The following is an 11046-nucleotide window of genomic DNA, read 5'->3' as shown; positions in this document are numbered from 1 at the left end:
AAACATGTTATAGTAATCAAGCTGTGTGTTGGTGCATAATCAAATGAACTGTGTGTTACATTATTTAATGATTCTTTTAAAGCTTATTCCATCATTTCACGTGGACGGACGCATCTGTGAGGCTGTCTACGAGTTATTAAGAGGCTAACGGTGTTTTTTTCTTTTTCATTTTATAGTACTTCAGGTATGCAGTGCTGATCACGTTCTCCTTCTTTTCTTGCTATCCTTCCTCACACTTTAGTGTATTCTTTCCAACATACTGTTTCCATTCTCGACAAGTTTTGTTTTCACCACCCTCTTCTCTATACTTGCCTATGCAATTTCTTCTACTGGCAGAGCCTTACTTTTCTAACTCACACCTCCAGAGAGAGAGAGAAAGAGAGAGAGAGAGAGAGAGAGAGAGAGAGAGAGAGAGAGAGAGAGAGAGAGAGAGAGAGAGAGAGAGAGAGAGAGAGAGAGAGAGATAGGTCACCTTGTACACAAAAGAACAATGCCTCCACAGTTGACACTTGGAGTGACTACAGTTCTTACAGTCAGACAGTCTCCTACTCTGGTCATCACATTATTGTTCTCTCCCTCCCTCCTTCCCTCTCTCCCTCCCTCCATCTTCCTTCTTTCTTATCGCAAACACCACAGCCATCGTCACCATTCCTGAGCAACCGACCGACCAACCGACTGACTCCGACTACACAACTCTCTCTCTCTCTCTCTCTCTCTGTCTGTGTGTGTGTGTGTGTGTCTCTCTCTCTCTCTCTCTCTCTCTCTCTCTCTCTCTCTCTCTCTCTCTCTGTCACTTTTAGTAAATCTGTGTGTGTGAGTGTGTGTGTGTGGGTGGGTGGGTGCAGACATGAGCTTGAGAAATAACCAACATTTCGTCTTACCTATTAATTTAGGATTCATAATTTTCCAGGGGTTACGAATACTATGGGAATGTAAATTATTGGATTGCACTGTAGTATGTACCAGGCAGATGGGAATGGGAGAAAGGTGGGCTGGTGCGCTGACGTACGAGAGGAACTACCATTGCACTTTACCAGGCTGCTTCTTCGTGTCACGGTTTTTCCTTCCGTTATATTCGCTAATTTGAAGCAGGTACCTACTTTCTATCACTGTCTTATTCCAAGCCTACCAGTGCCAACTACCACTGGCTACACTCTTTCATTGCCATCTTTTCATTCCCCAGTTAACACTCTGAGAGAGAGAGAGAGAGAGAGAGAGAGAGAGAGAGAGAGAGAGAGCGTAGTTCTAACAACAGTACTTGTTTAATTTTGTCTTCACCTCGAATCCGGAGTCTAGTTTTTCACGAAGTACAACTATCATAATAATTTGACTTCATGTTATCGCAGTGATGTTTTCTCCTGCGACAGAAGATTACGACCTATCGAAAACGAGAATCAGTCTCCTTGTGATATTGTTCTGAAAAAAACGCAACGTTATGTTTGGCTATTGACACTCCAATATTTGCCTGAGTCACCCCTTCTAACCTCCGCCTCTCACTGTGAGGGGCAACTCGCGCAGAATAGAAGAGGAGGCACTCACTCATATTGACAAGAGCATTCAGGAAAGCATCACATTCCCAGTTTTAACTTCAGATGCACTCTTGATTCCCACAAAGGTCAAGATGAGAGAGATTAGGGATTGCAATAACTTTCCGTCTACGAGTTGGAAATCATTCTCTGACCGATTTGTTAATTTCAAAACATCTGTCTTCCTTAGCATGGCAAAGAAATGTTTTGCGTATTATAGTTGTCTGTAGAATTTCTGCCCCATAACTGGACAATTTTCGGTAAATCATCTACGTGTGCTAGATTTTCTTAATATTTTGTGAACACGGTAGCGAGAAGGTGGTCAAGAATTGCGAATGAGGGAGAGCGTTAGTGTTCCACAGTAATCAATAGTCCCACCAGACTCACCGTTTTCTTTTCCTTCACGCCCCACTTTTCACTGGCAAAGTATCGCTGCCACGATAAAAAATAGATTTCATACTACTTTATGAAAATGTAGCATCATTATAATAAATAAATGATACATACCAATGTTAGAATTAGTCGCCTACATGGTAGCGTGGCCGAGTGGTCTAAGGCGCTGGATTTAGGCTCCAGTCTCTTCGGAGGCGTGGGTTCGAATCCCACCGCTGCCAATAATTTTTTTTTTCTTTCAATTCCCAATTAGATCAGGTGATAAAGCCACAACAATCATCAGATGAAGGAGAAACCATGCATATAACCAAAAAACTATTTCAAATACGGCAATACTACACTAGAAATAGCTATTCTGTGTGCCTGCCTAGAAATCTGGGGTTCAGCCAAGAGGGGAGGGGGGAACCAGTCATTGGCGGCTGCTGCCAAGGACGCTTCAAGTGTTGCTTTGCAGTGACTGCCTTGTGCACATTGGACGAAGAGCGACTGTGTGTGTGTGTGTGTGTGTGTGTGTGTGAGTGTTGGTTTATCGTTCGGTGAGAGATTACTGTGTTGTGGAAAAACAAATGCAGGTCACTGAAGGGATTCTCTCTCTCTCTCTCTCTCTCTCTCTCTCTCTCTCTCTCTCTCTCTCTCCCACAGAGAGAGAGAGAGAGAGAGAGAGAGAGAGAGAGAGAGAGAGAGAGAGAGTTTTTGAGATCTCTCTCTCTCTCTCTCTCTCTCTCTCTCTCTCTCTCTCTCTCTCTCTCTCACATTCACTTATTTTTAATAATCCCTCATGCTTAGCACTAAGATTATGAAACTCTTCATGCGAATTCTTACATTTCATCTACTCGTCTACTCGTCGTCAAATTGATATTCATTTGAAAAGAAAATGAAACTATCCCGTGACATGTTAACGAAAAGCTTGTTTTTGGATAATACAAGCGCATAGCAGGGCGAGCGCGGGCAGAAGTCAGTAGCTGAAGTAAGCAACCAGCAGGAGAGTTAACGGTCATCCTTGCTATCAAATGATGCGTCCTAACTCATCCCTTATCTCCCCTGACATCTGTCCCTTGACGTCCTTCTCTGTCAGTTATTCTCTCTCTCTCTCTCTCTCTCTCTCTCTCTCTCTCTCTCTCTCTCTCTCTCTCTCTCTCTCTCTCTCTCTCTCTCTCTCTCTCTTTCTCTCAGTCTTCTGCAGGTCACATCGCCCGTGTCTTCAGAATAGTAAGAGTACACCTGAGATTTCAAATTCCGGTCAAACATAATACTCGAAATACGAACCTCATCCAGCACACTTGCTCGCAAGTAACAGGTCAAAGTAATAATACATAAATGAAAAAAAAGACGGTGCAAAAAAGACCTATAAAGAAGGCAAGGAGGAGAAAGAGGAGAAAGAGGAGGAGGAGGAGGAGGGGGAGGAGAGATGAGAGGAGAATCGAGGAGAGGAGAGGAGGAAAGGAAATCTGTTTACCTTCACTTTTAATTAGAGTTCTGTGAGCAGACGTTGATACCAATTCGTGTGTGTGTGTGTGTGTGTGTGTGTGTGTGTGTTCAAAATATTAGGCGCGTGGTCGGCTCTCACTTGTTCGCTTTCCCTGAGAGGCGATGAAATAATAACATGGAATGAGCAGCAACGGGGAAGAATAGAGTGGACGGAGGAAGAGAAGATACCTGGGCCCCCATTTTGGAGAAGCAGGGATCACACCGACGTCTGTGAACCTTTACTGCCCATACACACTCAAAAAAAAAGAAAAAAAAAATTAACATCTTTTGCAATAGGAATACGGGTAAATCTCTAATGAGTCACAAAGCAGGTTAATGGAATCTTCCCTGCTTCCGTGAGGTGAGCTGAGGAGAGGCAGGCGAGCTAAAGCGACAGGAGTGAGAAGGGGGAGTGTGCATGGAAAGGGAGAGACGAGAAAGGGGGGAGGGGGTTACAAGAGAACAAAGGAGGAAGGAAGGAATGCAGGTGAGAAAGAGGGAGGGATTTGATAAAATGATGAGGAAAGAAGAGAAGGAGAGAGAGAGAGAGAGAGAGAGAGAGAGAGAGAGAGAGAGAGAGAGAGAGAGAGAGAGAGAGAGAGAGAGATGGGGAGGGGCGATGCATAACCAGCCTCCACCACGAATATGTCAGTGACGCAGGAAATTAACAAAGGGGAAGGCTTCATCTATCTCGCCTTCCCTTCCCCCTCCCCTTTTCTCCTCCCTCTATTCTCTTCCTCCTCCTCCTCCTCCTCCTCTTTCCCTCCTCTCCTCTTCCGTGTCAACAACCTCACGCCTCACCTCACCCAGCTAATTTATCGCCTCGCTCCTGCCATTCTACAAATTCTGGCTGCTGTCAAAAGAAAACAGATCAGTAAATGCAGATCTGTTGATGCAATACCGTGTTTGCTGCTTTTAGATGGCGCCAGTAGATTGCATGATAAGCAGAAAATGAAAAAAAAAAAAGCAATATTAATGATACAAGATTAACGTTATGTATCAAAACTCTCTCTCTCTCTCTCTCTCTCTCTCTCTCTCTCTCTCTCTCTCTCTCTCTCTCTCTCTCTCTCTCTCTCTCTCTCTCTCTCTGTCTCAAACAGACATAAGTGTATAGATGGTCAGTGCACTTGTGTACTCCATGTAATCTCTGCTAAAACCAGTGGTCTCTGCTGCTAGGTGACAGAGGTGACTAAATTTTTTATCTGAATGTTAGCAGTTGTGTTCTCAAAGTGTTAAAATCTTCGCTGTAGTCTTAGTGAGACAGGAGCTGTGATGAGCAAATGAAAGTTGATGGCTCATGAAGGTATCATGTGAAAAAAAAAAAAATAAATAAATAAAAAAATAAAAACAGACGAAAATTTTTATGAAATCTACACAAATTGAAAATGGGAACAGTAGGTGGTCGACTTTTGCGTTCAAAATCTCAGGTGTCACTAGAGGAGACGGAATCACCAGCATGAGAGTCGCTGCAACAACAGGCAGCCAAGATTGAAGCCAAGATCCACAAAACAGAAGACAGAATAAGGTATTGAACAAACAGTGAATAAAGCTGATCAAAACAGAGGGTAGATGACATTATAGCGACATCAAGGCCGTGAAGGGAAACGAAGAGTGAGAAAACAAAGATCAGCTGCGAATACAGGGAACAGAAGTCTGGGAATCTCATCTTATTTTCTCTAGTCTATGCAAGGAACTCCCCGGAACCTTTCCGAGTTCATTCCCTGATGCAAGATTTCTGCTATCCGTCTACGAACTTCTGTCTCTGTCTCTGGCACGCTCTCTTCACGTTCAACTGGCCTTGCTTCATACCCTCTTTATTGGCAAGTATTCGCACCATAACATTTCATAATGTTTTGAACTATTTCTCCTAGAAATCGATGTAAAAGGATTTTCGGCAATGTGAAGTTAAAACAACACTAGTTGATCGCCAGAAGAAGTCGATCGCTCGTCTTCCATGACATAAGCTCAATGTAAACATAATTCTATATGTATACAGGGACATAACTTTGGTTTTGCATGGAGCAGGTGCGTGGTAAGGGCTACGAGGTAACACAAATGGCTCCATGTACGCAAATCCATCATTTGAGTGTGAAGAACAATGAAAATTTAGAGGAAAACAAGTCATCGTGCGGACACACTTAGACAAGTAGTAGAGGATCTGGATAAAAGGCTTAGAATTACGAAAGAATGAGTTCTAACTTAAGTTTACGAAGATTTAGGCTTTAATGAACGAGGTACCCAGTCTTGTCTTATAAGAACATAAATAACGCAAATAGATAAAAAAAATAACGAGATGCCTTAAACTTATGTGGATTTTTCACCTTGAAGTATTCAGTAGATGATTTATTTTATATTTTGGTGATATTTTGCTCTTTGGCTTTTGAAACCGATAATTTGGTTCAGTAAGATTCCACGCAAAGAAATAAAGGAACCGTTAACAGTAGAACAGAAAACCCGTGTAGCAGGTGTAAAAGCTCCTATTTCTTGGTGCCAGAGAGAGAGAGAGAGAGAGAGAGAGAGAGAGAGAGAGAGAGAGAGAGAGAGAGAGGATATACTATAACGCACCATTACAATGCCCTCCGTAATGGGTCTGGGACAAAACTTAAGAGTCTTTTACACGGAAACACTAACTGTTCCACCAAACATTGTAAAAGAACAGTCCCAGCACCCAGCACCTCCTTCGCACTGCAGGCTTAATGCCACACTACATACACGAGGGCGGGTCCAGGAGCCACAGGGGAGAGATGGCACAGAATACATAACGAATGCGAATGGAAAAGGAAAGAAGTGTGAAAAAAAAGGCTCTTATTAGTCAAGTCAGAAAGGCAATGCGAGGGAAATGAAAGAAACAGGCATTGTGTTTTATGTCAGTGTCTAGAAAATATTATTGCTTTTCTTGCTGTACTTTTATTCATCAAATATGAGAAAAAAAATGAAACACAAAGCTATTCTCTTTTGGCATTTATTTATTTTTTATCATAATCCTGTCTTGTACATAAACATGTTCGTAGACACACTCTTACTTCATCCGCTGTTGCAGTAAGAGACTCCCATGCAGTGTGGCCACGGGCTTTGTGTTGGCAGCAATGGAAATGTTGATTATAATGGTGAGGTTCTTCACATGCCTGTCCAATAAAACTGCGTCCATGAAAATGTAATAAGCTCAGAATACACACACACACACACACACACACACACACACACACACACACACACACACCATGGCCTTGAAATAACTACTGAAGACTTACTGAGTGCACTTTACAAAATGAAAACACGCAAAAGTCCGAAGTCCAGGTACAATTATCCATCTCAGAGCTTTTATAGAAACAAAAAATCGAGATAGTCATTGCCCTTATATCTTGATTCAATAAACCCCGCAAGGCTTTGTTCACGTCGATTAGGAGACAGCGAGCGTTCAAAAGGCTTGTTGCATCGCCATGAAATCAGTGAATAGATAAAGGAAGAAATGAAGAAAGATAAAAGCGTAACAGGAATGTCAAGAAAGCATTAATTTAGCATAATTCTCAAGTATTCCTATCCATCAGTTAAGGTTATATAATGTTTTCAATTAGGTAAATACTGAGATTACATAATGCTTTCATCTATGTATTTTTTTTCATAATGATAATAATGGTGATAATAATAATAATAATAATAATAATAATAATAATAATAATAATAATAATAATAATAATAATAATAATAATAGTAATAATAATTGTAAATAGAATGAATCGATAATCTTATGTATCAGATAAATATTTTTTTTTTATAATTACGTTGGAATAAACACGAATTCTTAAGCATTCCCATCTATCAGTTAATGTGACCTGAAGAAAGTAAGATAACGTATTTAATGTTTTCACCTTGTTATTTTTCATAGTTGCGTTAGAATAAAAAAAAAAAAAAATACGTAAATGTATCAGCAAACTGGTCTACGAATGAACTTACATCATTGCAGGCTGAATTGCACATTCTCTCTCTCTCTCTCTCTCTCTCTCTCTCTCTCTCTCTCTCTCTCTCTCTCTCTCTCTCTCTCTCTCTCTCTCTCTCCCCTGTCTTAAAATGTAGAAACGCACTGTATTGCTATGAGACATTTATACACACACACACACACACACACACACACACACACACACACACACACACACACACACATCTGCTGCTATGATACACAATTTCAGCGTGTCGACATCAGTGGTGCAAAGTGACAGTTATCACGATTAAAACTGACCATGGACGCTCCAGCAGTAATACACATTATATTTGTGACAAGAACGGTTAGTGCACAGTGACGGTGAAGATGAAAATACCCTGACTGAACTACTGTTTTCTACTTTGTCTCTCTCTCTCTCTCTCTCTCTCTCTCTCTCTCTCTCTCTCTCTCTCTCTCTCTCTCTCTCTCTCTCTCCACACACACACACACACACACACACACACACACACACACACACCACAATGCAGTCACACACATGGGAACGAAAGAGTGAGAACAAAAAACTTCCTGAGAGACGTGGAACCAGCCAGCGGCGCGGGACAAAGGGATTTCGCAAAGGCGATGACGGCGGCGCAGGACGAGGGGATCAGAAGTGATGGCGGTCCATTTAGAGGGGAAATTCAGCACTGTAATTCAGAGGAACGAGGGACGTGTTCGTATCCCTTAGCAGAGACCGGACAGAAACACAAGCCTGCTCTCATTACTGTAATAATAATAATAATAATTAATAATTACCGGTTTATTGATACATAGTTGTAATACATAGGCAGCCAACGGCTGAAAATATACATTAGACGTAGAAGGAAAACATTAAAAGCAATAAGAATATCACCAAACCGGAAGCAAATTATGAAGTAGATTATAAAAATGGAAGGTAAAAAGGAAACATTAAGAATGGTGAAATTAAAACAATGTAAAAAGGTAAAATTGACTAGAATGACAAACAAAAATAGGAGTGACATCAGTGGTTATTAATCAGCCTGACTAGAGTCGAGGCGGCGCTGCACTTGTAGCGGTCGGCGCGTAAGGGAGGAGCAGGTCACGGTGGCGAGGGTTGTTAAGCAGTATGAGACCAAACTGCCTGAAGCTGGCGGCGTAGTGGTTAGCGAGGGTGGTGATGTGTAGAGTGGCGAGGGCGGCGTCATAGGTGGTGCAGGTGGCGCCGAGAATGAATAATCTTGATGGCTTTTTGTTGTGTTCTCTTGAGGTAGCCGAGCTGGGTGGCGGTGAGACAGGGAGGCCAGGCTGGGGAAACGTAAGTTGATTTTGGAGAGATGAACATCTTGAAAGTGGTGGTAAGCTTAGTGGCGGGAACACCGAGGGACTTGAGCCGTCGCAGTATGTGGAGCCTGTATGAGGCAGAGCTCACTACGTTGTTGGTGTGCGGGTCCCAGGTGAGTCTGTTGTCAACAGTGACGCCGAGGAACTTGTTGGAGCGGATAAGGTTGAGGCTGGAGTCGCCCAGTGTGAGGTCGGGCGCTGGAGTGGGCTTGATGGAAAAAAAGCAAACTGCATAACGACTGACTTTTGGTGGTTTATGGTGACGTTGTCTGCGGTGGTCCAGGCGAGGAAGTTGTCGAGCGTGTGCTGAAAGTGACTGTAATCTTGGTTGGTATTGTTGATGTCCGTGGTGATGGCTGAGTCACAGACATACTTCCATCGATGCTCTGTGTCCGGGAAAGCATCATTGATAAGATGTGTGTGTGTGTGTGTGTGTGTGTGTGTGTGTGTGTGCATATGGTAAAAAAAAAAAATGTGGTAATACATTGATGCGAGATAGATTTAGATATTCGTGTGTGTGTGTGTGTGTGTGTGTGTGTGTGTGTGTGTGTGTGTGTGTGTGTGTGTGTGTTGATCCTTACAAGGCAGCAATGAAGGTAAAAGAGGCTTATACGTATCTTCAATATTTAGTGTTACACTTGTGTTTGATCGCCTCGCTTGTTCCATCAAAACAAGCGCCCTGCTCTTGCCCTTCCTCAGCGGCGCCTGCAGGCGGCAACCAATCACTTTCATCAATTATCGCTGGTTCGGTGTCTTTACGGATGGCAGACGAGAGCATCGCTTCCCTCGTCTTCTCATCTAATCCTCGAGCAGAGCTTAGTACTTTTATTACCTGCATCCCTTGTTTTTCTTCAGTTATTTCTCACATATAACATCAAAGGATCATTAAGGACATTGGAAACTTATTATACATTCTTAAAATTTGTTTTGAAAGACTATATGACTCAGAAAAATTCCTTGACCGCCATTTGAAATCTACGATTATCATCCTCTTTTGAAGCAAAGAGTAAGAACGTCAACAACATCACAGTCACGGAAGTAAGAAAAATGACACGTGCTATCACTTCTCAGAGCCAGAAGATCCCCATAGGAGATTATCACATTCCACAAATTCTCTTTGCCCTCTGTGTACAAGATCAAGAGGAAGGTGGACATCCCTGCCAAGTGATAGAGGTAAGTCCATCACTCCGACACCATCGTGGCCCAAGAATTCGTCTCTAAGGTGCAGGCATGGTGTGGTGGAAACCAATTCAAGTAAATCAATGAACACCTTATTTAGGGAGTTTGGTGATGTTAATGAGTTCATTCATTCATGGCATTCGATGATCTCCACTATAATTCTTACATTCTGAAAAAAAAAGTCAGTTCGCGAACCACGTCAAGTGGGAGAGGCGCCTGACGATGACAGAGCAAATGCTCAACAAAGTCAAAGAATGAATACTACATAAATCAAAGAAAAGGATTTATCAGAATCCCTTCCCTCATAACTCTCTTGTTAATTTTATAATTTTCTTACATCTTCCATTCCCCTCGACATCTTTCATCAGCCGGTCTTTCATCTGCTCTGCTGCCCCGTCAATAAACTCAACCTCCTATATTATTGTGAGGGTGCGAGGATAAGTCTTTGCCGAGCCGTGGCTCCTCAGTCGATCACGTCTGCAGCTAGGCGGTTGTTACCTGCACGCACACAAAATGTCGCTGTTTACATCTACATGGACAGAAGCAAACACGCTGAACGTCATTAGTGCTCGAGTTTGTACTTTTGCACGAAATTGTATATCTTTCTCTACTTTCGCTCGGCAAGTAGCACTGCTTATCGAGGCTTCCCAGGGAGCGTGAAACAGAACACTCAAACACCTTGGTACATCTCGTACTCCGGGTGCGGAACGTGGCCATGGGCGTATGGTTTCGTGTTTTCGTATATTTTAATTCGAGGATCAACGCAGCAGTACAGTGAAGGGTTCAACATGTTCCAGACCTGCATACCGCGCTCTCACAGAATAGCTAGCAAAACTATACAAGGCAAGCTCAAGCCCTCTGCTGGCCTGTGGGAAACAAGAACCCCTGAAAATAACATGGGAGCGCTAAGCCCTGCAACCGCACCGTCAGAGATGAGAATATTCCAAGTAACGATAAAAAAAATGCTACTTTTTCTTGCAAAAATAAATAAATCTTAGGAAAATTCTTAAATTAATTTTGAATGCCAGTATCACTTTTTTTTAAATTTTTTTATTTACTATGAGCATATACAGAACGGGGAATTCAAGTACCTCTCCCTCACCCGGGTGACGAGAGGCTGTAATCTGTACAGCGGAGGCAAGCGCGCGCGAAATTATATGACATCGTCACTCTGCAACTCCGAAGTCTAATGTTGATAGC

General features: G+C 42.5%; 1 non-coding gene across 1 annotated transcript; it reads left to right on the top strand.

The window, feature by feature from the left end:
• Positions 1–2058: 2058 nt before the first annotated feature.
• Positions 2059–2140, top strand: Trnal-uag (transfer RNA leucine (anticodon UAG)). Its single transcript has one exon. It is a non-coding gene; the product is annotated as a tRNA-Leu (tRNA).
• The last annotated feature ends 8906 nt before the right edge of the window (positions 2141–11046 follow it).

Source organism: Scylla paramamosain, chromosome 5 (genome assembly GCF_035594125.1).
Source record: "Scylla paramamosain isolate STU-SP2022 chromosome 5, ASM3559412v1, whole genome shotgun sequence".
Classification (NCBI taxonomy): Eukaryota; Metazoa; Arthropoda; class Malacostraca; order Decapoda; family Portunidae; genus Scylla; species Scylla paramamosain.
This window is presented reverse-complemented; position numbering and strand designations above follow the sequence as displayed.